The sequence below is a fragment of the Adiantum capillus-veneris genome, chromosome 16 (genome assembly GCF_014529385.1).
Source record: "Adiantum capillus-veneris isolate H3 chromosome 16, ASM1452938v2, whole genome shotgun sequence".
NCBI classification, from domain to species: domain Eukaryota; kingdom Viridiplantae; phylum Streptophyta; class Polypodiopsida; order Polypodiales; family Pteridaceae; genus Adiantum; species Adiantum capillus-veneris.
The window spans coordinates 139,010,094-139,036,517 of NC_140946.1; the positions used below are offsets into that span (position 1 = coordinate 139,010,094).

General features: G+C 43.7%; 1 pseudogene across 1 annotated transcript in view; it reads right to left on the reverse strand.

Annotated features, from left to right (window-relative positions):
* Positions 1–623: 623 nt before the first annotated feature.
* Positions 624–26,424, reverse strand: part of LOC147439957 (protein MANNAN SYNTHESIS-RELATED 1-like) — a 37,814-nt pseudogene continuing 12,013 nt past the window's right edge. Inside the window, exons 3-5 of the transcript XR_015184442.1 lie at positions 1,876–1,933; positions 1,446–1,479; positions 624–1,373 (exon numbers count right to left, since the gene is read on the reverse strand). The product of XR_015184442.1 is annotated as a protein MANNAN SYNTHESIS-RELATED 1-like (transcript). The remainder of the gene's footprint in view (positions 1,374–1,445; positions 1,480–1,875; positions 1,934–26,424) is intronic.

Consider the following 26,424-nt stretch of genomic DNA (forward strand, 5'->3'; position numbering starts at 1 on the left):
GGGTGTGACTCCTCATTACTGCAGGGTTCCATGGCAGCCACTTTCTAAAGCAGCACTGAACTACACGGAAGTAGCTGATGTTCCGCCCATGCTGTTGAAGATGCTTCTAGAACTGATGAAATCAATTGAGCGAGCCCACCTCTTCAGGAAACTATTGTCGGAGGTAACACATCACATCCTACCAAGCAAAGAAGTTCCTCAGAAAGTGAGTATAGAAATACTTGCATAGCTCTCTTCAGATTTTTGAAAGGCCGTTAGGCTAAGACAGTCACAAAGATATTAATGAAATCCTAAAACTGCGCTCTCCAACCCACTTGGCAATAGATGCTCCTTGAGACGAGCAAACAAGAGATTAAAGAATTAAGGTGAGGCCACTTTTTCTGCAATAGAGAGGCCAAAGCTACTTCATGGGAGTCCTCCTCCTCGATCTCACTGGTCGAGCTTGAAGACTTGCAAAAGCAAGAGTAGACAAAATGGTCTTTCTTCGTGACAAAGCGGGAGACCGCTCTTGCAACTTGCAGCTTTGATGACGAGTCGTCATCATTTAGTGTAGGGACAAGAATTTGGGTTTTTCCTGTGGCTATCCTATGGCCTGCAATATTTACATACGAAATTCCGGATATGGCAGGAACAAAGACATCACTATGTGTACATAAGTAAAAGAAGGCCTTCTCCAACTGGCTCTGCTGGCCTATTAGCTGGTGTCCGGTCAAAGCTGGAAGTTAGTCCTGCATACATTTGCACTTCAGCATTTACTCTTGCCAAAGTTACATACTGGTGCAATTTAGATGGAAAAACACACCCCTTGGTGTAAACCTTTGGAAATGTGTCCTTCAGAACATCAAGGCTTTGGTCCCATGTTGACTGGGTGAGGTAGATGGGTACACTGGATGAAAAGCCTACTCTTTTGAGGAAAGTTGCAACATGAGATGCATCAAAACACCTCTTGCTTCTGGAGTTCTCTGGTTGCTTGCAACCTAACTGGTGCAACATGTCCACCCGTAGATCCACCGCGATGAACTGCTGACTACCTGACATCTCTATCAAACTCTTCATTGCTTTCTCTCCAAGCTCCTTCACCATGCAACTGAAGTGCACTATACGTTACCAAGCACGGTATCGCTTGCATCTCCCCCATGGACGAATCTTTTACAGAACTAAATGTGGAATGGCCAATTGTGACCTGAACCACATTCTTCTCAATAAACACTGGCTTCACTTTCTCTTCTATATACTCCAAGGTGACTTTATAAGGCACTTTCACAATTTCTGGCTTGACCTTCTGCCATTTTGCTGGCAAACGGGCCACAACTTGAACCACTCCATTTAAACTTGAAACAAAGTTGTCCGCATCATAATATTTACTGAAACCACTGTCATCAAAGAGCTCACTTTGTGAGTACATCTTCCAAATCCAAATCAGTTAAATGAAGGACTAAACATACCCAAAGACCAAGCCACAATCACTGCATCTGCACCCTGCACATAATCCTCCATTAAAATCCAGCCATGTTGAGTAATTATTTTGCACTACAACCAGAACCCTGCCACTATTTGTTGTACATCAGAGCATTCCTATCCGTTGTTTTTTTAGTCATAGCAGAAGCCAATGCCTATGGAAGCCAAAACAATGCACCGATCCTAAACGAAACAATACGCTGATCCGAAAACAAGACCGTGTAAAAATGCTACATACAATATCAGCGCAGGAGCATGAAGAGGTGCAAACTTTGTAATGGCTCCAAGCTGCTCAAGAGAGAGTACAAAAAATGACCATGTGGGTCTCCGTATATGTGTGAGGAATGGACCAGCCACATCATAAACGCTAACCCACAATATCAAGGAATTGTCAGAAAAGGCAGCAAAAGATACAACCTGGGCATCTGTCGGTGCACAAATCCACAGAGACAACCAGCGGCACGCTGGAACTCGCCTACAGAGAGAAATGAGTGAAATAAACGTGAAAAAGAGAGAGAGAGAGAGAGAGAGAGATATGTATACTATATATGTATATGTATATATATATATATACATATATATATATATATATATATATATATATATATATATATATATGTACTCTCCGTCTTCATCAGATTTCAGCCATTACCCCTTGTTGTTTTCTCTGTTTTCAGCCCATCTGGGGCAGTGACAGTGATTCACCACCCTTCCCCACACCCTCTGCACCGCTCTGGACCATGCCGGGAGCGTACGAGCACGCTGAAAATCCCTGGATAGCAGCGTTTTCATCACCTCGCAGTTGCGTTTTTGGGTGGACAACAGCCACATGGCTTGTGTTTTTCACAGAATATGAAGTTACCTCCTGCCAGGACACCATCCGATGGTGTCCGTGCGGTCTCTTAGTGATTGTTGCAATACAGGATATCTTCAACATCATCTTGATCATCTATGGGCGTACGATCCTTGGGAGATCCATTCATTTTAGCCATCATTCGGCGGTTGCACACTCCAGAGGGGGTGGTGACTTGTGGTTTGCTATGGACACACCTATGCACTCATCAGAGGAGTTCACACGAGATATGGCCATGCTCGATGGCATATGGGATTCCGACTTTCCTAGAAAGGACACCACCATCTTGGGTGGACAAACACTTTGACCTCGACATGTCAGATCACTTGCTTACACAGGAGCATCTACATGGACTTAGGGAGAGGACTTGGATCTCTTCTTGGACAGGTTCATTGCTTGGATCTACAGACTGAAGTGGGACTTCAATGCTTTGGCCTCTCTTGGAGAATCTACCCGCGAGATGCGGGAGATCAAGCTCGCAACTACATCCAGAGTCACCCGGAGCTTGGCTTGGGTGGTAGTGCAATTGCTCTTCTACACTCCTGATCATTTAGATTGCTACCTTCAAAGTTGCTTACACTCACCCTCGATAACCTTACGGTAGACTTATCCCCCGACCTGGGCAGTAGGCCACTCCCAGCTCATTCATCTTGAGAGCCACACCGACCCGGCCAGGTCTAGTGGCATTGTTGGCGGGATTATGCATTAGTTTACACCAAAGGACTGGAGGCAGGAGTTACAGGCAGGTCGGCGCAGACATCCTTGTCTGGCCACTGATTCCCAGATTTTTCTTAGCGTAGACTTCTTAGCATGGCTTCCCTACTTTTAGAAGATGATTACAGTGCAGACATCTTGGTTTGACCACACCTCTTCTCAGAGGCCCTTCAGAACGCAAACTGTTGAATCTGGCTTTCCCCTCATCTTGGATTACTCTACCTACTGACAAGACACCATCCAGTGGTGATCCGTGCGGTCTCTTGGCGACTGCTGCAGCTTTACGGTAGCTTCCACAGTGCAGACTGCTAAGTTTGACTTTCCTTGATTTGGAGGACGCATACGGCGCAGATTACCACATCTGGCCTTCCTGGAGTTTTACACAGCTTACCACCTGACCCCCTTGGGTTATAGGTTCATGCATTGACAGACTTCCGGTCATTCTCATGACGGTTCTTGAGCTTCTCCATTTTCTCCAGACGGTTTGACTACAGACACCACAGATCCTATTGGGCAGGACAGTTGCAGATCTATTGGCACTTCTTTCACAACAAGGAGTTGTTTTCACACTCACTTCGGGACCTTCACGCAATACCTTCACACTGTATCAGTGGAGTATAACAATTTGCTACACTGCTTGTGACGGCACTTTACCACGGAGATTTCTTGGCGGTCGAGACAGGGCCAGATTGCTGCTACACTCATGGAGTATTGTCCTTCAGTGGACATCGCAGCAGACATGTTCATCATTTGCCTCACATCTTCGGCTTCACGCGGTTTGTTCAACATCAGTGTTGGAATTAGGGTTGCAGAGAAACACACACAGCTTGGAGAAGACGAAGGAAGCTCAAGGCACACTATAGAGAGTGTGTTACTTAGTGTGCAATGGAAAGATGGATAGCCCTAGAGTGATGGGCGTATATACAATGCACGGGGGAAAAAACCTCCTAAAGAGGGAAAAAATGCCCCGGCGGTCCTAGTGTGTTCACACACATCACTACCACATGTATATGGTAACCAATCCCCCCTGGAGTGATGCGGTGAACGAGAGCTGGCACATGAGTAAAGGGAAGTGCCATGCCCTGAGGACAGGATCAGTCCACAAAGGGGAGTAAGCCCAAAGCTTTGCGGAAAGCTTCAAGCTTCTCACGAGACAATGCCTTTGTGAAAAGATCTGCAAGGTTGTCCTGTGTTGGCACATAAGTCAAGCTGATCTCTCCTGCTGAGAACCTCTCCCTGACATAGTGGTAATGCACCTCAATGTGCTTTGTGCGAGCATGAAAAACTGGGTTCCTCGCAACTGCCGATGCGCTCTGACTGTCAGTGTAGATAGTGTTGGCAGTGTCCTCTCCAACACCCAAATCAGCCATAAGGCGTCTGAGCCATACACACTCAACCGTAGCTGTGAAGACTGCCCTGTACTCAGCCTCACAACTCGAAGTGGCCACAGTAGGTTGCTTCTTGCTCAACCATGATATACATGAACTGCCGAAAAAGCATGTAAGTCTGGCGGCAATGATCCCCCCTTGGGATAAAACAAGCCAAGATGTAAAGTGCCACTAAGGTAGCGGAAAATCCTCTTGACAGCCTGCCAATGCTTAGACCCTAGGCTATGCATAAATCTGCTGATCTGTGAGACTGCAAACTGAATATCCGGCCTCGTGTTGCATACATAAATGAGGCAGCCAACAGCAGTTTGGTAAAGAGTGACATCAGCAGGATCACCAACATCATGTAGACTCAACTTCAAACATGTTTCCATGGGAGTGGCAATAGGTTTGCAATCCTCAAGTCCAAACTTACATAGCAATGTCTCTATGTAACTTTTCTGACACAAGGTAATACCACCATCACACTGCTTAAACTGTATACCCAAGTAATGATGCAACATCCCCAAATCTTTCATCTTGAAAGTAGCATTCAAATCAGCCTTAAATTCAGCAATATGTCTCTCATTTGGTCCAGTGATCAGCAAATCATCGACATAAAGAACCACAATGAGAAGTACATCACCCTCACGCTTTACATACAAAGTGCTTTCTGTTGGACTGTTACGAAAGCCTTGTTTGTGTTAGGAAATACGACGTAGCTAAATAGATAATTGAGTAGATTACTTAATGGAGAGAGACAGATTTATATACACGAGATTATAGAGTAGAGAGAGAGAGAGAGAGTACACACGATATACGTGGTTCACCCAATGTGGGCTACGTCCATGGGAAAGCAGCCACTCAATGGCTTTAGTACTTCAAAACAAGAAGTAGTTTACAAAGGGATTATACCCTTAATGGAGCTCCCGCCTTGCTTCACTCTCACCACCTCACACTCACCTTGTTGCATCAACTTCACACTATGAAATGTGTGTAGAAATGGCCTCCTTTTATAGGCCAAAAGGTCTGCCCTCTCTTATGAGAGACAGCCATGTGTAGCCGCCCTTGTGCGAATAAGTCCAAATCGGACCCTCCAATCCGCCCATGTGTGGCCGCCCTTGAGAAGACAAGTCCGCTTTTGAATTCGGCCATCGGGCACCGGCCATTGACTTCCGACCACCGGCCACCGGCCATTGACTTCCAACCACCGGCCATCGGCCATTGACTACCGGCCACCGGCCAACCGACCGGTTGTTTTCCGACCACTTTCCAGCCGTCGTCCGGCCATAATATTCCGGCGAAAAAGAATATTTCGGCGTCCGGCCTTTAAAGTTGCCCCTGATTCTTGTCCGTGAAAATTTTGGTTTCTGGTGAGTGATCTTCCTTCACGCACAATGGCTTCTCCTCATAATGGGGGCCTTACAAATGTGCGCTTTTACCACAGAAAATTACAAGGGTAAATCAGGCTCCATACTTAACAGTTTGACCAAATGAGTGTCAGCTTTCTCATACCAAGCACGAGGAGATTGCTTCAACCCATACAAAGCCTTGTTACATTTGCACACTTTGTCCTCTTGTCCTTTTATGACAAAACCGCGAGGCTGCGTTACATAAACTTCCTCAAATATGTCACCATTCAAGAAAGCAGTAACAATGTCTGATTGATGTACATCCCAACCAAAATGAGCTGCCAATGCACATAGAAAACGTACAGTAGTCATACGACAAGTGGGAGCAAAAGTCTCTTCATAATCTATGCCTTTTTGTTGTGCATAACCCTTCGCAACAAGTCGAGCCTTATGGCGATCGATCTCACCATCCGGCTTGCGTTTCAACTTGTAAACCCACTTCGTACCAATGGCCTTTTTTCTAGGAGGCAAATCACATAAAGTCCATGTGTCATTTTCTATAAGTGCATCATATTCTGATTGCATGGCAGCCATCCAATTTTCTGAATTCTGTGCTTCATAAAAAGACAGAGGCTCCTCAACATCATGTAAACTAGACACAGCCAAAGCATAACAATCCGATGCATAAGATGCATGGCGAGAGCCTGAACGAGTACGACTAGACAAAGGTGCATCCAATTTACTGTCACGCAAAGTGTGCACCATCCATTTTGGCATACCTCTAGCCTGCTCATTTTCAGCCCTTTCCTCATCAAGTACATCATGTACATCTGCATCAGTAATAGGCTGATCTAAAACATTTTCAGAAACCCCCATAGGCTGTACATTTGCCTCATTGGAACTTACATTCGTATTTCCACCACTAAAAAGAGGCAACAAAGTGTCATAAATGTCCTGTGAGCTTACATTACTGTCTCTAGTACATGACAGCAAGGGCTGAACAGAATCTTCCACAAACACTACATCCCGAGAAACCAGAATACGTTTTGTTTGCGGATGATACAACCTGTAACCTTTGCTTTCAGCACTATAACCAACAAAAATACATTTGACAGCCTTATCATCCAATTTTCTGCGCTGCACTTGTGGCACCAAAGCATATGCCAAACAGCCAAAAACACACATGTGCTCAATAGAAGGCTTTCTATCATGCCATGTTTCATATGGAGTAATAGACTGCAAAGCTTTCGTAGGACACCTGTTTAGTACATAAGTGGCACACATGATGGCCTCAAGCCAAAAAGAATGCGGTAAAGCTTGACTATTGACCATACATCGTGCCATTTCCGTCAGTGACCTGTTTTTCCTCTCAGCAACACCATTTTGCTGAGGTGTATAAGGGACTGTACATTGGTGTTTTATCCCACGACTAGCCAGAAATGCATTAAATTCATGAGACATGTACTCCCCCCCTCGATCGGAACGGAGGGTGCCCATAGTACATTTCGAGACATTTTCAGCCATAGCCAGAAATTGTTTGAAGCACATAAAAACTCCGGACTTCGCTTTAAGCGGAAATACCCATGCATGCCTGGAGTAGTCATCAATGAAAGTCACGAAGTACAGGTAATTGCCCAAGGACGGAGTTTGCATGGGCCCACAAACATCACTATGCACAAGCTGCAACCTGTATGTGGCCCGAACTGAACCATCCTTTGGAAATTTAGAACGCTGCATCTTACCCAAAATACAACCTTCACAAACATGTTTGATAGGTGCTTCAAGAGTCGGCAAAGAAGCAACCATATCAGATTTCTGCAAACGCAGCAAACTGGCAAAATTCAGATGACCAAAACGTGCATGCCAAAGTTTTGCATCTGAAATAGCCCTTGAATCTGCAACAACATTTGCAAAATTTTGTCCACACTTGTCATACAAAGTGAGCTTATACAGCCCACGGCACAGAAGCCCAGATGTAACAATTTCATCACCAAAACTGAGATCATGAACTGTACATCTGTCATCCACAAATTTGACTACAAGTCCAAGTCTAGCAAGTGCGGATACAGACAAGAGATGTTGGGGTATAAAGCCCAATGTGGTCACCCAGGTAAGTGGGCGGGCCGCCAGGTATGTACACATATTCTTTTGTAAAAACCTAATAAGAACTCACTATGCTCTACACATTACAGTAGAGCGAGTTCACCATATCGTCGTGCTCTTCTTCTCGCACTCTCTCTCGCGTCGCACTTCCGCTCGTACTCCTTCAACTGGTATCAGAGCTCAGATCGAGGCTCGGGGCAGCACTACAGGAGGCTAGAGTCACCAGCTCAGATTGGAGTGAAATTCGACAGGCGAAGACACGGCCCCAAATCTCGGCCCCAAATTTCATTCTGAGGTCATCTCGACCACCGTTCGGCTTCGACAAAGGTCTGCGCAGGCCATTTTCGACTACGTGGTCTCGACGGGTGCAGATCCGACTCTGCAAATTTGGGGTTTTCGGCCTACGACTGCAGGTGCTGAGGATATCGACACTCCCAGAGTGTTGATTTGTGGCTGTCTACACATCGAAGGACGGGTCACAGTTCTTGGAGGCATGTCACATACGACACGGGCGCATCTACACACAGACTGTAGGCGACATCCACTAGTTCATCAGGTAGCTTGTGTTTGCTGCTTGATATTCCAGATTTCATCCTGACATTGCAGGTACTTCCACATGGGATGTATTGTCAGAGATGATGTGTGTCTGTTGAGGGTTTGCTGGCTGTGAGTCACGCAGCAAACAACCGCCGCAGCGGTTACAGCATACAGTGGGAAATTTGTGGATGTATGACTTTGTGGGAAGTCTATGTACTCTCAGATTTACTGCAGCCTTTGTTGAGGGTCGAGTGAGGTTTTATTGAGCTGGGGGATTCTCGAATGTTGAGATACTTTTGGTGATACAGGTCTTGGAGCGATCCCTCGAGCACCCTTAGATAGGCAGCTAGGATGTATTGACTGTGAGTTAGACAGTTGGGATTTCATCTTTGCTTTACTGCCGTTGAGGCATTGTCGCAGTCTATGCTTATAGGACACTGACAGGACAGTCAGAGACAGTACAGGTGCAGGACAGGTTTACCCGCAGCTTACAGTGTTAGAGAGACAGTGTTTTTTGAGCTGTTTTTTGGTCTGTTTTTGAGTACACCACAACCATTTTACAAAGGAGACTCTGCCGAAATTTATGAAGAATTTGAAGCTTTCTTGGTTCATTTGACAGGTTGATATTGGTTCAGAGGTCAGTTTACAGGGAAAACTCTGCCGAATTTTTCCCAGGAAAGTAAACTACTGTGAAGCATAGCTATGGCTGGATCACAGGACACTGCTCTTTACAATATCAAGAAGCTAAATGGAACCAATTTCCCATTGTGGAAGCAGCAGATTTGGAACGTGTTGGTACAAAAGAAGCAGATAAAACCTATAAAGCTCAAGGGGATAAAACCAGAAGATATGGACAAAGATGAATGGAGCGAAATGGATGAATTGGCACTTTCTACCATTATGCTGACTTTGGCAGAAAGCGTTTACTTCAATGTAGCAGACGAGATGTCGGCTTATCAAGCATGGTTAAAGCTGAGTGATCTTTATGAGAAGCAGAGTGCAGCTTCACAGGTATACTGGCTTAAGAAGCTTGTTGACTTGAAGATGAAAGAAGGGACACCTATGTCCAATCATCTGAATGAATTCAACACAATCTACAGTCAGTTGTCAGCTCAAGGTGTCAAGTTTGATGAACCTGTTAGAGCTATGTTCCTGTTGATCACATTGCCGGAAAGTTGGGACACTTTTTGCACAACTTTGAGTAATTCTGCACCTCCAGATGGTTTGAACATAGCAGGTGTAGAAGGAAGTCTGCTTACTGAAGAAACCAATAGAAAGACAATGGACAAAGGCAAAGGAACAGCCTTAGTTGTCAGGGGAAGGACCAAAGAAAAGTACAAAGGTGGAAAGAGGAATCAGTCTCGTAGCAAGTCCCGCAGTGCTAAAGGCAAGAGTGACGTAGAATGCTACCATTGTGGCAAGAAGGGTCACATGAAAAGAGACTGCAGAGAATGGAAAGCAGAAAAAGGCAAAGAGAAAGCTTAAGACCATGGTGAGAAGAACAAGTCCTCAGTGAAGATTCAAGAAATAAATGTGACAAACACTGTTGCAGAGGATGACAGTTTAGTGTCAGGAGACATCTACTTCTTGAAGAATACAATGGACTCAGCTCTTCTTACAGCATCTCATGGAAATGCACTGAGTGACTGGATTATAGACTCAGGGGCATCACTTCATGTGTCTCCAAACAAGGAGTGGTTTACCTCTTATGTGACCACTAAAGATCATGTTCGGCTAGGCAATGGGCAGACATGCGAGATCTTAGGTGTTGGAGATGTTCAATTGAAGTTTCAGAATGGCTCTTCTTTCACGCTGAAGAATGTGAGACATGTTCTCGCAATTACAAAGAGCTTGATCAACACATGTTTACTTGATGATGCTGGCTACGTCACCACTTTTGGACAGAACATGTGGAAGATATCCAAGGGTTCTATGACAGTAGCACATGGAGTAAAGTCTGGAGGACTTTACATGATTTATGTATCAAATGTCTCTAAAAATGTAATCAATGTAACCGAGCAGCCGAACGTTTCTTTGTGGCATAGCCGGTTAGGACATATGTCCAAGAAGGGAATGGAAATCTTGTCTCGTTCTGGTTATTTGCCTGGCTTTTAATTTAATGATTTTGAATTCTGTGAACATTGTATGTATGGTAAGCAAACACAGCAACCACATAAGCATAGAAGCAGTAGAAGAGATACACAGTTGGCACTTGTTCATAGTGATTTGTGTGGACCTATGCCTAACCTATCTCTAGGGGGAGCTTCTTACTTTATGACATTTATAGATGATTACTCGAGGAAAGTATGGGTTTACTTTCTCAATCACAAGGATGAAGCGTTTAGTGTTTTCAAAACGTTTGTGACACTTGTGGAGAATCAGAGTGGCAAGAAGCTTAAATGCTTACGCACTGACAATGGTGGAGAGTATGTTTCAAAGGCCTTTCAGGACTTTTGTGAGTCAAAAGGTATAAAACGTGAACTTACTTCTCCTTAACATCCTCCTCAAAATGGTGTTGCTGAGAGGATGAATAGGACCATACAAGAGAAGGTCAGAAGTATGTTGTCTAATGCACAGCTGCCAAATGGGTTTTGGGCTGAAGCTGTATCAACAGCTGTTCATCTTGTAAATAGATCTCCTAGCAAGGTTTTGCAGAAGGATTCAGTGCCAGAGATGGTATGGTCAGGCAAAATGCCCTCATACAAGCATCTCAGAGTCTTTGGCTGTGAGGCATATACTCACGTTCCAAAGGAATTTAGGAACAAACTTGAGCCAAAGAGTAGAAAGTGCATCTTTCTAGGCTATGGTAATTCTGGTGAGATGGGGTACAGACTTTGGGATCCCGAATCCAGAAAGGTTGTCCGCAGCAATGATGTTCACTTTAATGAATCCAAATATCATTCTAAACCAGAGAGGGTTGAGGAGATTAGAAGAGTTGTCTTCCAAGAAGATGGACCTGCACGTGCAAGACAAAATGTCAGGGCTCAAGAGGAGCAAGGACAGGATAGAGTGGAACCACAGGTTGTGGCTAAGCCTGAGCCACCTATTGTGCGTAGATCTGGACATGTCACGCGACCTCCTGATAGGTTTGTTCCATCTATGAACTATGTCATGTTGACTGATTGCAATGAGCCTTCATGTTACAAGGAAGCAGTGCAAATGAAGGACTCCGGGAATTGGCAATTGGCCATGCAGTCAGAGATGACAGCTCTGCATAAAAACCAAACATGGAAGCTAGTTAAATTACCACGGGGCAAAAAGGCTCTACCTTGTAAATGGGTTTACAGGTATAAGATCACCGCTCATGATAGTCAGCCAAAGTACAAAGCAAGGCTTGTTGCCAAGGGCTTTAAGCAAGAACAAGGCATTGACTTTGATGAAGTCTTCTCTCCGGTGGTCAAGATGACTACATTGAGATGCTTTCTTGCATTGGTTGCCATATTAGATTTGGTGTTGCACCAAATGGATGTTAAGACAGCGTTCTTGCATGGTGATTTAGATGTGGAAATTTACATGCAGCAGCCAGAAGGGTTTGTTGAGAAAGGCAAGGAAGATTGGGTATGCCAGTTGTTAAAGAGTCTTTATGGCTTAAAACAATCACCGAGGGCATGGTACCATAAATTCCACAAGTTTATGCTTTCTCAAGGCTACAAACGTAGTGAGTTCGATCACTGTCTATATACAAAGAAGGCTAAGGATGGTAGTTGGCTGATCCCTATTTTGTATGTGGATGACATGTTGATTGCTGGCAAGCACTTGGAAGAAATTTCAGCTTTGAAGTCAAAGATGGCAAAATCGTTTGACATGAAAGACATGGGTGAGGCAAGTCATATACTTGGTATGTGCATTGAGAGAGACAGATCAAAAAAGTTGATTTGGTTATCTCAAACAGAGTATATTGACAAGGTTTTGCAACGTTTCAATATGGAGAAGGGAAAGGCACTGAGTGTTCCATTGCCACCATATGTGAAACTTAGCAAACAAGATTGTCCTGTGTCTGAGGAAGAACAGGCTGAAATGGATAAGATTCCATATGCGTCTGCAGTGGGTAGTTTGATGTATGCAATGATTGCTACTCGCCCAGACATTGCATTTGTAGTGGGAGTAGTAAGTCGATACATGTCAAACCCAGGCAAGAAACATTGGGAGGCAGTGAAAGGAATATTGAGATACCTGAAAGCTACAAAGAGTATGCGTATATGCTATGGGAGTCAGGAGCTAAGTGTAAAGGGTTTTACAGACTCAGATTATGCAGGTGACTTAGACAACCGAAGGTCTACGTCAGGGTATGTCTTTACATTGGCTGGTGGAGCAGTATCATGGCGTTCTAGATTACAAGATTGTTACTCAGTCTACTATAGAGGCTGAATATGTTGCAGCATTAGAGGCATGCAAAGAATCAATTTGGCTTAATCGACTAGTAACAAATTTTGGAATCAAAGAAGAGATGCCTGTGTTATATTGTGATAGTCAAAGTGCTATACAATTGGCTCGCAATCCAGTTTATCACTCAAAGACAAAGCATGTGGATGTGAAGTATCATTTCATTAGGGAAATGCTCGAGGATAAGCAACTTCAGCTTGTCAAAGTTCACACCACAGAAAATCCTGCTGATCTACTTACAAAAGGACTTCCCTCAGAGAGCTTTGCGCATTTTCGCAAGCAGTTAGGTGTAGGGTAGTACATCACTTCTCTACATCTCTTGTATATTAGCTTGTATAGTAGCTTCTCTCACACTTAAAGTACCACATTGGACTTTAAGTGGAAGGTTGTTGGGGTATAAAGCCCAATGTGGTCGCCCAGGTAAGTGGGCGGGCCGCCAGGTATGTACACATATTCTTTTGTAAAAACCTAATAAGAACTCACTATGCTCTACACATTACAGTAGAGCGAGTTCACCATATCGTCGTGCTCTTCTTCTCGCACTCTCTCTCGCGTCGCACTTCCGCTTGTACTCCTTCAAGAGATTCTTCTTGATTCTAGGTACATAAAGTGCATCAACAAGTGTGAAGGAACTGCCATTAGCAGCAGTGAGCACAATCTTTCCAACTCCCTGAACTGGATAAGAGGCGTTGTTGGCACAAGTGACTGAATTCCCATGAGGGACAGACTTGAGAGAGGTAAACAATTCACGATGTGAGGTAATGTGCTTTGTAGCACCACTGTCGAAATACCACACATGTGAATCTGCATCAACTTACAAGCATGCATCATGGACAGCAGGATTGTAAGTGCACTCTGCACTAAAAGACCATTCTACATCAACATCAGCAACACAGTCTCCTTTCACAGAAGACTCAACAATGGCTGCATTTGTAGTGGAACCAGCATTTGCAGTGGAACCACCCTCTTTCTTCTTAGCCTCTTTGGCCTTCAACTTAGGACATGACTTGATCAAGTGATCATTGGCTTTACAATAATGGCAACGCATCTTCTTTTTGCCCTTATCATCAGAATTGCCAGACGAAGTACTGCCAACAGAAGCATTAGGAACATAATTTTTGCCACTCGCAGCAGAACCATAAGAAGTGGCTGCATTACTGTTACCACCCTTTCTTTGAGAAGCAAAAAAAGCCTGTTCAACTGCACGCTGCCTAGTCTTGTTTTTTCTGGAAAGTGACTCTTGCAACAGCAATGTGCATAATGCATCAAACTTGACAACTTCAGGATTTCCTTGGGTCATCAGTCTCCAAGTACTAACAAAATTCTGGTAGGAATCTGGTAAGGCATCAAGAACAGTCTGCACAAGGGAACTGTCAGAAATGACTTCACCTGCAGAAATAAGCTGCTCATTGATATCCTTGACACTAGCAAGGAAAGTGTCCATATCATCTTCCTCATGCATAATCTTCGACTCCAGCTCTTTACGCAGCAAAGCAATTTTAGCCTCATTGCGGCTTGCATAAAGACCTGCTAGAATATCCCAAGCCTGTTTTGCACATTTTGCTGAACAGATGTGAGGAACAATGGTGCGCTTCATAGACAACACAATCAATGCATGAGCCTGCGCATCCTTAACATCTCAACGAGCTTGTTCTGCCGTAGGCAAAACAACTCTAACAGCTGCAATCCTTGCAGCAAGACCTGCAACATCCTCAATATCGCCAAATTATTTGTCGACCTGCGAACGCTCGCCAAAGCTCACTGAAATCGGAGAAAGTGAGCAGGCGTGTGATGGAGCAGCTGGCGACTAAGCCCGGGAGGACGTGACCTGCTCTGATACCAATTGTTGGAATTAGGGTTGCAGAGAAACACACACAGCTTGGAGAAGACGAAGGAAGCTCAAGGCACACTATAGAGAGTGTGTTACTTAGTGTGCAATGGAAAGATGGATAGCCCTAGAGTGATGGGCGTATATACAATGCACGGGGGAAAAAACCTCCTAAAGAGGGAAAAAATGCCCCGGTGGTCCTAGTGTGTTCACACACATCACTACCACATGTATATGGTAACAATCAGATGTTGAGAGGGGGTGTTAGACTTACACCACTCTGTTGCTTCACAGGTCTAGGGCATACTTGTACGGCTAGTATGTCTCCAGGCTGGCCACCCCTAGCCTAGGTTTCCTGGTCCGTCACCCGAGTGTAGGGCTGGCCGCCCACTTTGTCCGGGCGCTCTCATATATTTGCATTTATCATTTTCTTGATGGGTTGTGGGGGATTTTTCTAGGCTTTGCCCTACCTCCTCTTGGGCACCTATTTATAGGGCCAGGGGGGTACCCACTTCCATCATCTGTACTGAGGTTCTCTTGCTCTGGTAGTCGGGTGGTAGTCATGGGGGGCTGATCACCCCCTCTTCACCATCTCTGGCGTTTGTGTTTACTCTCTCTCTCTCTCTCTCTCTCTCTCTCTCTCTCTCTCTCTCTCTCTCTCTCTCTCTCTCTCTCTCTCTCTCTCTCTCTCTCTCTCTCTGTCACGCTTCCGCACACTCGCACTCTCATATATATATATATTTATATATTTATATATTTATATATAGCTCCCCATTGCATTCATCATCATCAATTTACTTGTTATCTGCACACAACTAGCAAGTTCTTCAAGACAACATTAATCTCATAAATCAATAATCATCTTCGGAAACTCCTATTTCAAAGTTCTTCATTCACACACTTAGTTCATACTGAACACAGTGTTTCAATCATCTAGTCATCTCATCCGTCCAGAAGTCTTGATGCACCTAGATCCCTATGTAGCCATCTTATCCATCAGGAACTCTTGATGCGCTCACCACAGCATCTAGTCATCTCATTCATATGGGGATCTTGACGCACTAGAATCATTCAACATACATCATCATTCATTCATTCAAATTCATCATTCTTATCTCGAATCGGAAGGATATCCAATTCATTCCTGAGTTGTCTTGCTCTCGATCTTACCATCTCATCCTTGATTTCACCTGCAAAACAGGTAAGGAGATGGCTCACCTCGTTGCAAAAGAGTGGATGTCCATCTCCATGCTTCCCAATCCATATAGAAGAAATTTCCGTCCTCCTATTTCCGGTTATTTGTCACAAGCAACTAGATTGTCAGTACATCAGTATCTCTTCCAGTGTCCTTTCCAGTATCTGGTTCATCTTCTAGACAACACTTCTATTCCATCTCTTCCTGCAAGTAAAGCTTCCGCTGGCATTCATCTGTTCTTTTAATCTTTCGTCTCTTCTTGAGAGGAGAATCAATGGCCTTGTGCAGTGAACCTCATCAATCGGGTAATCTTCAAGTGTTTCGCAAATCTCGGGTCACTGGAGTACTTCATCAATCTTTTCATACCCATGTCAACCTGCAATGGTGGACGCTTGTATTTTGCTTTGGCAAACTTCTCCATCATAAAAAAATCTACCCAAATCTTCATTCTTTTCTTCAGTTCCCGCGCCAGATTTTACTGTTCTTTGCTTGCCCACCTAATTTTTTTTTTACTTTAGCGATCCGGGGGGCCGGGCATCTCCTACTCTCGCAAGGTGAAGCTTTTGTCACTGATTTCAATCTCAATTACAGACCTTAGACACCGCCTTGGGGATGGATAGCCCGTTCAATCTTTTTGAACTTGCACCCTTGGGTATGGCAATTTCTCTCGAAAACCTGCCGGGGTGATCAAGGTTTTGGCGAGTGAGGGAAACCAAGTCTCACAATATCTGGAGCCCTACGGGTCTCTTGGGTGTCGGCTCGTAGGTGGAGTCCTGATCCGGGACAATTAGAGTCTCCCAACACTCCTCTTGCCCATTGATGAGGCAACCCATGTATCAGTATCATAAAAGTCATTTTTGAGTTTAGCGCATAGTTTCATAACTTTTTGCTATTAAGGAGAATTTCATCCTTTCCCCCCTTCTAGACGTTGGAGGGATCTGATTCATCTCCGGATCAACCAATCGGCACGTTAGGTTAACAACCTAGCGTTTAGTGCTCTTTGATACTGTGGAATTGCCTCACCAAGGAAAGCTGCTACAAGGTGGTGCCCTGCAACCGCTCCCCTCGAATGAGGATGTGGGTTAACCCAAAAGGTCAACCTGACTCTGCAAGCCTCCCCACCAAGGAGGATAATGGTAAATTCATGGTCACTTAGAGCGACACCCGCCAAGTCTTGAATGTCCCGAATGATACACAGCAACCCACCGAAACGATCAGCTCGGGCTCCGGTCAGGGTCGGGCAGTTCAGCAGAATATGATCAATTGATTGCCCGCCCTCCAAGTCATTGCAAAGGGGGCATGCACTCCCCCTCGGTAAGACTTTATCCGCAAGTCTTAATCCTCCTACCCGGGCGAGCAGTAAGAGGCGCTCGCCATCACACTTCATACTCAGAGAACCCATGTGTAATCTAGGATTCTTAATGGATTTATGCGCTATAAGACAGAGCGATGAAGACGGGAGCGCGCCCGATACACGATGTATGAAGGGTGGGAGTGACTAATAATTATGGGGTCGGGGACACAAAGATTCTTCAATAAAAATTTCCAAAATTGTGCCCAAGTTATCTGTCTGCTCTTTAGTAGGACCGGTATTCTTTGAGAAAAGCACATGCCTGATTCTCTGATATCACTAAAACAAACTTGGACACCCCAAATCAAGATTCTACCGCGACATGAGAGAATCACTTACAATACTTCACAACTTTAAAATCACGGATCAATTTGGTTGACACGGCCCGGCGTAGTTCCGTGCCTAGAGAGATTGGCCCCAAACACTGGCACCCCTTTCTGTATTTCTTTTATATTAATCTTTGAGCAAAGTACAACTCCCGAAGGGTCCTTTGCTCTCAGACTCTGCGTTCAGATGCCCGAAGAGTGCGGCCCTTAGGGCTCTTTTATTCTTACAAGGGATGCCCAAAAGCAGAGCCCCAAAATTAGTTAAACTCAAAAGAAAAAGTTCCAAAAGCAACTAGTCCTCAAAAATTGGCAAAAAGCAGCAAATGCAAATTATGGAATTCCGTACAGCCCTGCCACGTTAGCAGCCAGCATGAAACATAGAAATTCGTACAATTTTCCACTTCAGCATGTCACGCAAAACTCGAAAATCCATACAGTACTGGCACGTCAGCTGTTAGCGCAAAATCAGGGATTTCCGTACAATCAGCCACATCATCACTTTGTCGGGTGCGTGTCCAGATTGCACTGCCACGTCATCCATTTGTGACAGTGCCTTTCAGGCACTTAAGGAAAAACACTATTGGACCAGTGTTGGCTTTTCCAGACTTGCAAAAGCCATTCGAAGTTTATTGTGATGCTTGTGGTCGTAGTCTAGGAGCGTTCTTAATCAAGAAGGCCATGTGATTGTTTATGAGAGCAGAATGTTTTCAAGGCCAGTATTGGTAGCATAGATTTATGAGAAAGAGCTATTGGCAATGATCCATGCACTTACTTAGTGGCGACATTACCTACTCAGAGCCGATTTCATGGTCTTTACTGATCATCAAAGTTTACGCTACTTCTTGTCACAGAAGCAGCTTTCGGAAAAGCAGATGTGGTGGGCTAACATCTTATCAAAATTTCACTTCCAGATTGTCCATGTTCAGGGACATTAAAACGTAGTGGCAGATGCATTGTCTCGGAAGCCCCTAGTCTTTCTTGGCTATTTCCGTGATTCAACATAGAAGCTTCGAGGATATGGTTGATTAGTACGCCATCGATCCGGATTTTTCTGATGTGTTTACTCGGATACAAAATGGGGAGATAGTGCCAAGGTATTCCATACGAGATGGCTACTTGATGAAGAAAACAATGTTGTTTGTTACATAGCTGTTGAGGGAAAAGGTTTTGATTGAGTGCCATTGTCCACCTTTTACAGGTCACCGTGGCATCAACACCACCTTGAAAGGGGTGGAGTGTTATTTCTTTTGGCCGAGACTCAAGAAGGATGTGGACGACTTTGTTCGCGGTTGTTTAGTATGCCAAAAGGTCAAGTTTGACAGGCATAAGGCACAGGGATTACTGCAGCCTTTACCCATTCCCACCTGCCCCTGGGAATGTATTGCAATGGATTTCATCTTTGATCTCCCAAAGACACAGAGTGGGCACGATGCCATTTGGATTGTCATTGACAGATTTAGCAAGCAAGCTCACTTCATTCCAATGAAGAAAACACTCAAGCCGAACCATTTAGGGAGACTGTTCATTGCACAAATATTTCGATTACATGGCATGCCTAAGGCAATAGTCTCCGACAGAGATCCCGGATTCATGAGTTTGTTTTGGAGGGCTATTTGGGAAAACATTGGCACACAGTTGCAATTTTCATCATCATTCCACCCATAGAAAAATGGGCAATCTGAGATTGCAAATGCAGTTGTTCTAGATTTTATTGAAGTCTTACATCTCTGATCAGAAGACTCAATGGGAATTTTTTTTGCCTTTGGTGGAATTTGCCTATAATAACACGGTTCACTCTTCGACGGAGAAGGCGCCATTTGAGATAATTGAAGGTGCTCCAAAGGTTCAACCCTTTCTCAGCACTAAAGATAAGACTTTGAATCCGGCCAATACACGAGGGACTTAGACACTGCTTTTGCCAAGGTCCGAGAGGCTTTAGAAAAATCTCAAGATCGACATAAGAAGGCAGCAGATCAACATCGACGAGATTTGAAATTAAAGGCAGACGCTTGGGTGCTCTTATGTTTTGAGAAGGCACGCCTAAGGAAACGAAGGGAAAGGAGCTGCTTTTTCCAAAGCTTAGCATGAGGTATTATGGCTCTTTCCAGATTAAAGAAAAGATAAATGATGTCTCCTTTAGACTCAAGCTACCCGATACTTGGAAGATTCACAGTGCATTCCATGTGAGTCTCTTGAAACCTTTTAAAGGTGAGGTGCCAATTGATGGGGAGCTTGATGAGCAACCCGAAGTGGAAGAGCGAGGAGATACTCGTTCCTGAATAGATTTTGGCACACAAGGAAAGAAAGATAAAAGGTAAAGTTATTCAGTGGTTCTTGGTTAAATTCAAGAACTATCCGGCATTAGATGCAAAGCGAAAGCTTTTGGGGCCTAATTGCTTTTGATTTATTGCTTTTGGGAGCTCTACTTTGCATCCCTTTGTAATGTTTATACGTGACCCAAGGGGCACACTTCTCAGAGCATCTGGATGCAGAGTCTGAGAGCAAGCACCCACGGGCAGTTGTACTTTGCTCAAAGATTAATATAAAAATAAATACCAAAAGGGGCGCCAGTCTTTGGGGCCTATCTCTCTTGGCATGTGTAACAGACTTGGACACTCCAAGTCAAGAATCTACAATGACACGATAGGAATTCACTTGAAAACAGTTCACAATTTGATTCAACACTGGCCCGGGGGAGTTCCGTGCCTAGAGATATTGGCCCCAAAGAGTGACGCCCCTTTCGGTATTTCTTTTTGTATTAATATGAAACTCAAAGTACAAGGGAGTGGTGGCGATTCACTCTCAGACTCTGCATCTAGATGCTCTGAGAAGTGAGAGCCCAATAACACTTGTAAAGAGATTACAAGGGATGCCAAAAGCAGAGCCCTAAAAGATATCCCAAAAGCTGGCAAAAATGAAAGCAATTTCAATTTTTCTTTTCACAAGCCCTCTTAGGGAATTAAAGCAATTCCCAAAAGCTCTAGCATAGAGAATTTCAGCCCTTCGTAAAGAAAACAATAGGCTACCATCCGTACGTGCTGCCACGTGGCTGTTCGTACAGCCTTCCGTGTTTTTCGGCGTGCTCTGTGGGGGTTGACCGTACGGCAGTGCCACGTCAGCATCCACCTGAAATTCTGTCTACTGCCTGCCGGGGGTGGGTCTGCTGTGTGTGCACTAGGCAGCCACATCACCAGTTTGTGACATACCCCCCTCTTGAAAGCATTGTAACCTCCCTTGATTACGCCTGCAAAATAGACAAAAGCCATAAACTGTCTTAGCAGACACTGACCGACGCACTAGGAACACACATCTAGCACATGTACCAAAATCGACAGTCACATCACAAGACATCACATGACAAATCACATTCACAAATTACATTCAGATCTCATATCATGATTTATCGTCAATGCAATTAGCAATCGCATCTAGATCCACTCAAGACCATAGATGCCCGATTGAATCCCTATTGCAACCATATCTATCGAGATCATTCAGACTGAAATGCTGCAGTCATTTCGTCTATCAGTTCCTGCACTTAAACAACTCAAGAACAAGTCAATATCATGTTTGGGAATTCCAGTTCATAAAGTCATACAGCAGAATATTGTCAGCTCTCTGTATCCCTGAAGCTCAAAGAGACATCATTGATTCTAGTATCAAAACCCGAGGCATCTGTTGACAAAGGAGCGGACTAAGTCCTCTCTTGTGCATACCCACTGCACCGAATATCTGGCCAAGCTGAATTCGGGGCTCCATTTGGAATAGATTATGCTAAACCAAAAGCTTCAAGGTAAAGATTCACATTCCGAGGAGCATCTACTAGGTCCTCCTCCTCCATTCACTTCGCATCCAATGTGGAGCAGGTCTTGAATTTAACCAAGAACCATCAATTCAATTTACCTTCTTTCTTTTTGTACCAAATTCTGTTGTGGATCAAGTATCTGCTTGTTTTCTTCCACTTCTGTTTGCTCATATGGCTTCCCATCATCAGGAACATCGCCTTCAAAATGCGTCAAGAGACTCACATGAAAAACTGTCACATGACTCATCTAACCCTATGTGCATGTGGACAAGCTACTTCATGACAAGGGTTCAATTCAGTCAAGTCAGCCTAGCTTAGGAAGTGTTCTGGAACTTTTGTGAATCTGTTCGCAGACCGTGCATGTCCAGGCACTTATATTAGATGCATATCCTCTGGTTGCACACAGCATGACCATCAGATTTCGATCAGAACCCATCAATAGAATTTTTACAGTGCATAGACCTCTTTTCCCTATTTTAGCCAACTTTCACTTATTATTTTTAAGTGACTTTTGTTGGGAAACTGGGTACGGCAAATTGGCTAAGCACATAAATAAATAAAGAGGTAGCAAGAACCAAGGTTCAACAGGCACCTTCTCAGCAAGACCAACCCCGGCATGATCACCTAGGGTTTTCAGCCAAGACAAAGTCAGTGTTTTTAGCATTGCAGATCCTCCAGCGTTTTGCATTGCAAATCAGCCATGACGACAGCAGGACAACAGATCAGCCCTAGCGTTAGCAGATTTCCATAGCAAGATAGGATCAGCCCTAGCATTTTTGGATCAACAACACTCCCAACGTTTTGCAGATTCTTTACAATAGAACCTCATTTAGCACCAGCGTTTTCAGTTTTCAACAGTTAGATCCCACAGCAGAAGTCTTGAACCTCACAGATCTCACCTTTCCGCAATAGATCTTCGCCACACGATCAGATCTAACAAAGTTTGCAGTTTCAGCCCGAAAAACACAAATTTCAGCATCTGCATTTTTAACGCGTCGTCGTTGCATTGTCGTCATCGACATAGAGTCAGAATTCAACAGATATAAGATTTGCAGATTTCAGCCATTAGTGTTTTCAGATTTCAACACGTCTCATCGCCGTCGACATCGTCGGCAAGTCCATTGCATATTGTAGAGATTTGTGCAATCTTTAATCAACCGCTCTCGCCATAGAGAGTGGGGCCTTCGGAGGAGGGTTTGACAACTTTTCTGGTGTCGTATTCTTCTCTCTCTATCTCTCAGTCTCAGCACTTTCATGCACAGTGTTTACCACTTTGTTTGTGTCCACTTGCACTCTCTCATTAAAGGGACGGAAGGCTCTCCCTTCCGTAAGTAAAAGGAACCTTGAGCACAGTTCGAAGCACTCATCTTGAGCAAAGTTCAACTCTCATTTCCGTTGCACCTAACATTGGTATCTGAGCTTTGGCAGTGTTCTGTATCACTCAAGAAAAGAACCACAAGAATTTTTTTTGCTTGTTGTGATCGCACGTAACCCAAGTCCTCTTGGGCATGTTGATTCCTAATCGTGCTTTGAAGATTGACAAGAAACCCAAGAAAGAAGGGTTTGTCTATCTCCCCTTGTTTCACTTTCACTCATTGCGAACGGACCATGCACTTAGCAACCGCCCAATCAACGTGAGGTGGGAAAAAGAAACCTTGGTGTGAGCACAAGGCCGCCAAGGGGTGCACCCGCAGGGAAGAGTATAGCTCGGGTAAGAGAAGATCCTTCTCTAACACAGATTGCAAGCTAAAGAAGAACTCAAGAACCACAAGAACCCAAGTTCCTCGTGAACTTAAGAACCCAAGATCCAGAAGAACCCAAGTTCCTTGCGAACTTAAGAACCCACGACTTCAGTGTATGGTCATCACCTGAAGCAGAATGGATACTTCACATGAGAGTGATGAGCCTAGAAGTGGTGAAGTAGAATTTTCCCCACCAGGAGGGTTTTCTGGCCCTCTCCCTTCCCCATCTACGCCAAGGATTGCACTAACTCCTATGGAGGCTTAGGACCAATGCTTACTTTTAGATTCAATGGAATTTAACTATGAAAGGAGAGAGTTTTTCTAAAGAGAAAGATAGCAAGGATATTATAGATTGTGCCAGTTTAATTTCTTTACACAATTACACCTAGGAATCATGCACATAATTCAAAGAGACTACACAATTAAAATTGACAACTCGATGAGGATCGGATTTGCTTAGAGCCGATGGCCCCCCTTCAAAAGGATTTGTGTTGTAATGTTCTCAAATAAGAGCTTTGTTTTATTACAATACATGTTTGTGTTCTTATGGAGCCTTTCTTGAATAGAGAAGATGGTATTCTTCAAGATTCCATGGTATAATCCTCCTTCCCAAACCCTAAACACCCCATCGGGGAGAAGGGAACTGTGGGGAAAGAGGAAGATGAGGTGAAAGAAGTATTTTTGAAGCAAGAGAATGGATCATTTGTGTATAATTTCTCATGGAGCAAGCTCTTAGCATATCTTAGCAAAATAGAGTAGTAGCGATGAAGAAGAAGAAGGAGATTTTTCTCTTGCTTGGATTTTCCATCCGTAGCCAAGCTTTCGACCATAGAGACTCGCTCTTAAGCACCCATGTGAGAGGGAGTGTGAGAACTCTTGCTTAGCCATAATCGAGCACTTTAGAGTGTGAGAATGAGAAAAAAAAGAGAGGCAAAAATATCAACAAGCCCTTGCTTTTATCTCATGCAAAACTTGCAACTAGTTTTCAAATACAATGCATAGTGACTTGGCGACTGAGAATTGAGTTCCTAAAAATGTAACTTATGCATACTCAAACACTTGATCCACTTTATAAGCCTAAATAAATTTTCCTCTCTTCTCTTGGACAATGCTTGGCAACTGTACATACCACACACACTCACACACACTCACACACACTTGTTAAGTTCACACAAAGCAAGTATGTGCTACTTTGGACATGTGGCCTAGCCAAGCTTAGTAAGTAAGGACTAGAGAAAACATTCTAAAAGAGGAAGGGATAATGCAAAGTTATTAAGATATTCCCTTTCATGTAATAAAAACCATAAACTTACCCTTTCATTAATTAGCTCGGGTGCAAGACCTGTGAACAAACCTTGGAGGTTTATGAAGCTGACCCGGGGCTACAACCTACCTACTAATTTAGGACTTGCTAAAGTAGGATAAGCTTTGGTAAAAAAAAACTCACACTTTGGGCTTGAAAACTTTCACCTCCTGTGAAAAACTTTAGCACAATGCTTGGAGGTGCCGCCAAGCTACTCCCATAACTTGCTAAATTTAGGCCTGCCAAAATTAGACAATTTATGCAAGCTAGAATTTCACCCTAATGCTTTCCAAACTTCATACTTGGAGTCTAAAGAGTTATTATGATGATTTGAGATTAACACAACCACTTTCTATTTTTAAACTCCTATAATTGCTCTCGGTCATCTCCTTTGTCATGTGCAACATTTGATCAAGGCTGCCCAGGGTACATTTATCCTTCCTTGACGTGTACCTATGATTGAAATAACTAGTTAGCAATTTTCCTTGCTCTTTTATGAATTTCTCCCCTTTTGGTCCCAAGCCTTGACTGGTTGGTCCATAAGCACCTAAATCAGTTTCACTTGTTCTCTTTTTGTTTTCCTAGGACTTAAGTGGCCAACTTAAGTTGGAAAATATTTCATAAGGTTAGAAATTAACACTCATGACACAAGTGCGCATGTCCAACAACTACAAGTATAGCTAGATGTGGCCAACATCCAATTGGCCCAATCAGAGTCGAGGAATAATGAGTAGGCCCAACGGCTCAATGAACTACAAAATTGAAGGCAGATTTGAAGAAAGCCCATGAGTCCACTAAAGGCAAACATTTGGGGACAGATGAAGAACAATCAAGGAAGTCTATGGGAGACTCCAAATCCTTGCAACTTTTGCAATGTGCCTAGAGGAGCCTAGTGGTGGACCATCATCACTACCAGAGATAGCTCCCTTAGAGGTCAAGGCTATCCCTTTCGAGGTTCATGAAAGCTTGAGCATCAATACAAAAAAAGAACTCAAAGCTAGTATCATCAAGGAAACTTAGAAAGCATAAAAGAAGCTATGGAATGGGAGTAGAGGATTCTCTACTCGGTCAACATGACTTAGCTCTCACACCGACAAAGATTGAAATGAGTGGCACCCATAATCTCTTTCATTTTTGCTTATCAAGTTTGAACTACTGCCAATACATGGAAGATTGTTGAAAGAGCAGGCTACAAATACAGTCCAAGCACACTGCGCCTATGGGAAGATTTAGCTCACCCAACATCCTAGGTATTTGATATTTTATATCAATGCTCCACTGGAGATCACGAACAATTCCACATAGTGCCCCGTACCGTGGGTACAAATCTAGTCTAGTGGCATCTTGCTCTAAAGCAAAAGCACGCAATGTGGCTCAAGTACCCCAAACTCTTCCCACCTAAAGATCACAAGCCAACTAAGGACTACATAATATACATGCTCACTGAGGCCATCAAGATTTTTTGAAGGATACCTAATCTAGATAGCATATATCATGTTCATCAAAATTGCTCTTATGATGCTCACTTGCATTGAGACATTCCACAGAGTAGGACCTTTGTTACAATCTATCTATCCAGCCAACAAATGAAATCTTTTACGGATACTACACGTGCCTCATGTTCCTACCATCCTATTACATGTAAAGCTTTGAGCAAGCTTTCTACATGGGATTTTTCACACATCGATCAAATATTTTTAGCCCCATCATAGCAAACCTCACAGCCAAGTTTGTTGGCTACTTTGATATGGAAGAGAAGAAAAAAATCACCATGCAATTATCATTGTGGCAAAAAAGAAGCTCCATAAGAAGTATTAGTAGGGATTGTAATAGCCGTAAAAGGGACACAAAGCATGTCAACCAATACACTACCTCACCAATAGGAAGCTCTATTGCAAATGACACATGTAAGGAGGGAGAAATGTTAGCAACCTAGCTAATAGGAAATCCTTTTTATCACTTTGAGCTAAAATTTTGCAACTTTGCGTCACACATTGAATAAAATTCCCATCAAGTCCAATATTTTGTATCAAATTCATTCATTCAGACATATATGATAGGTAAATGGGGCCAAGAGCTTCCAACTTGTATTGATCAAATGTGATGC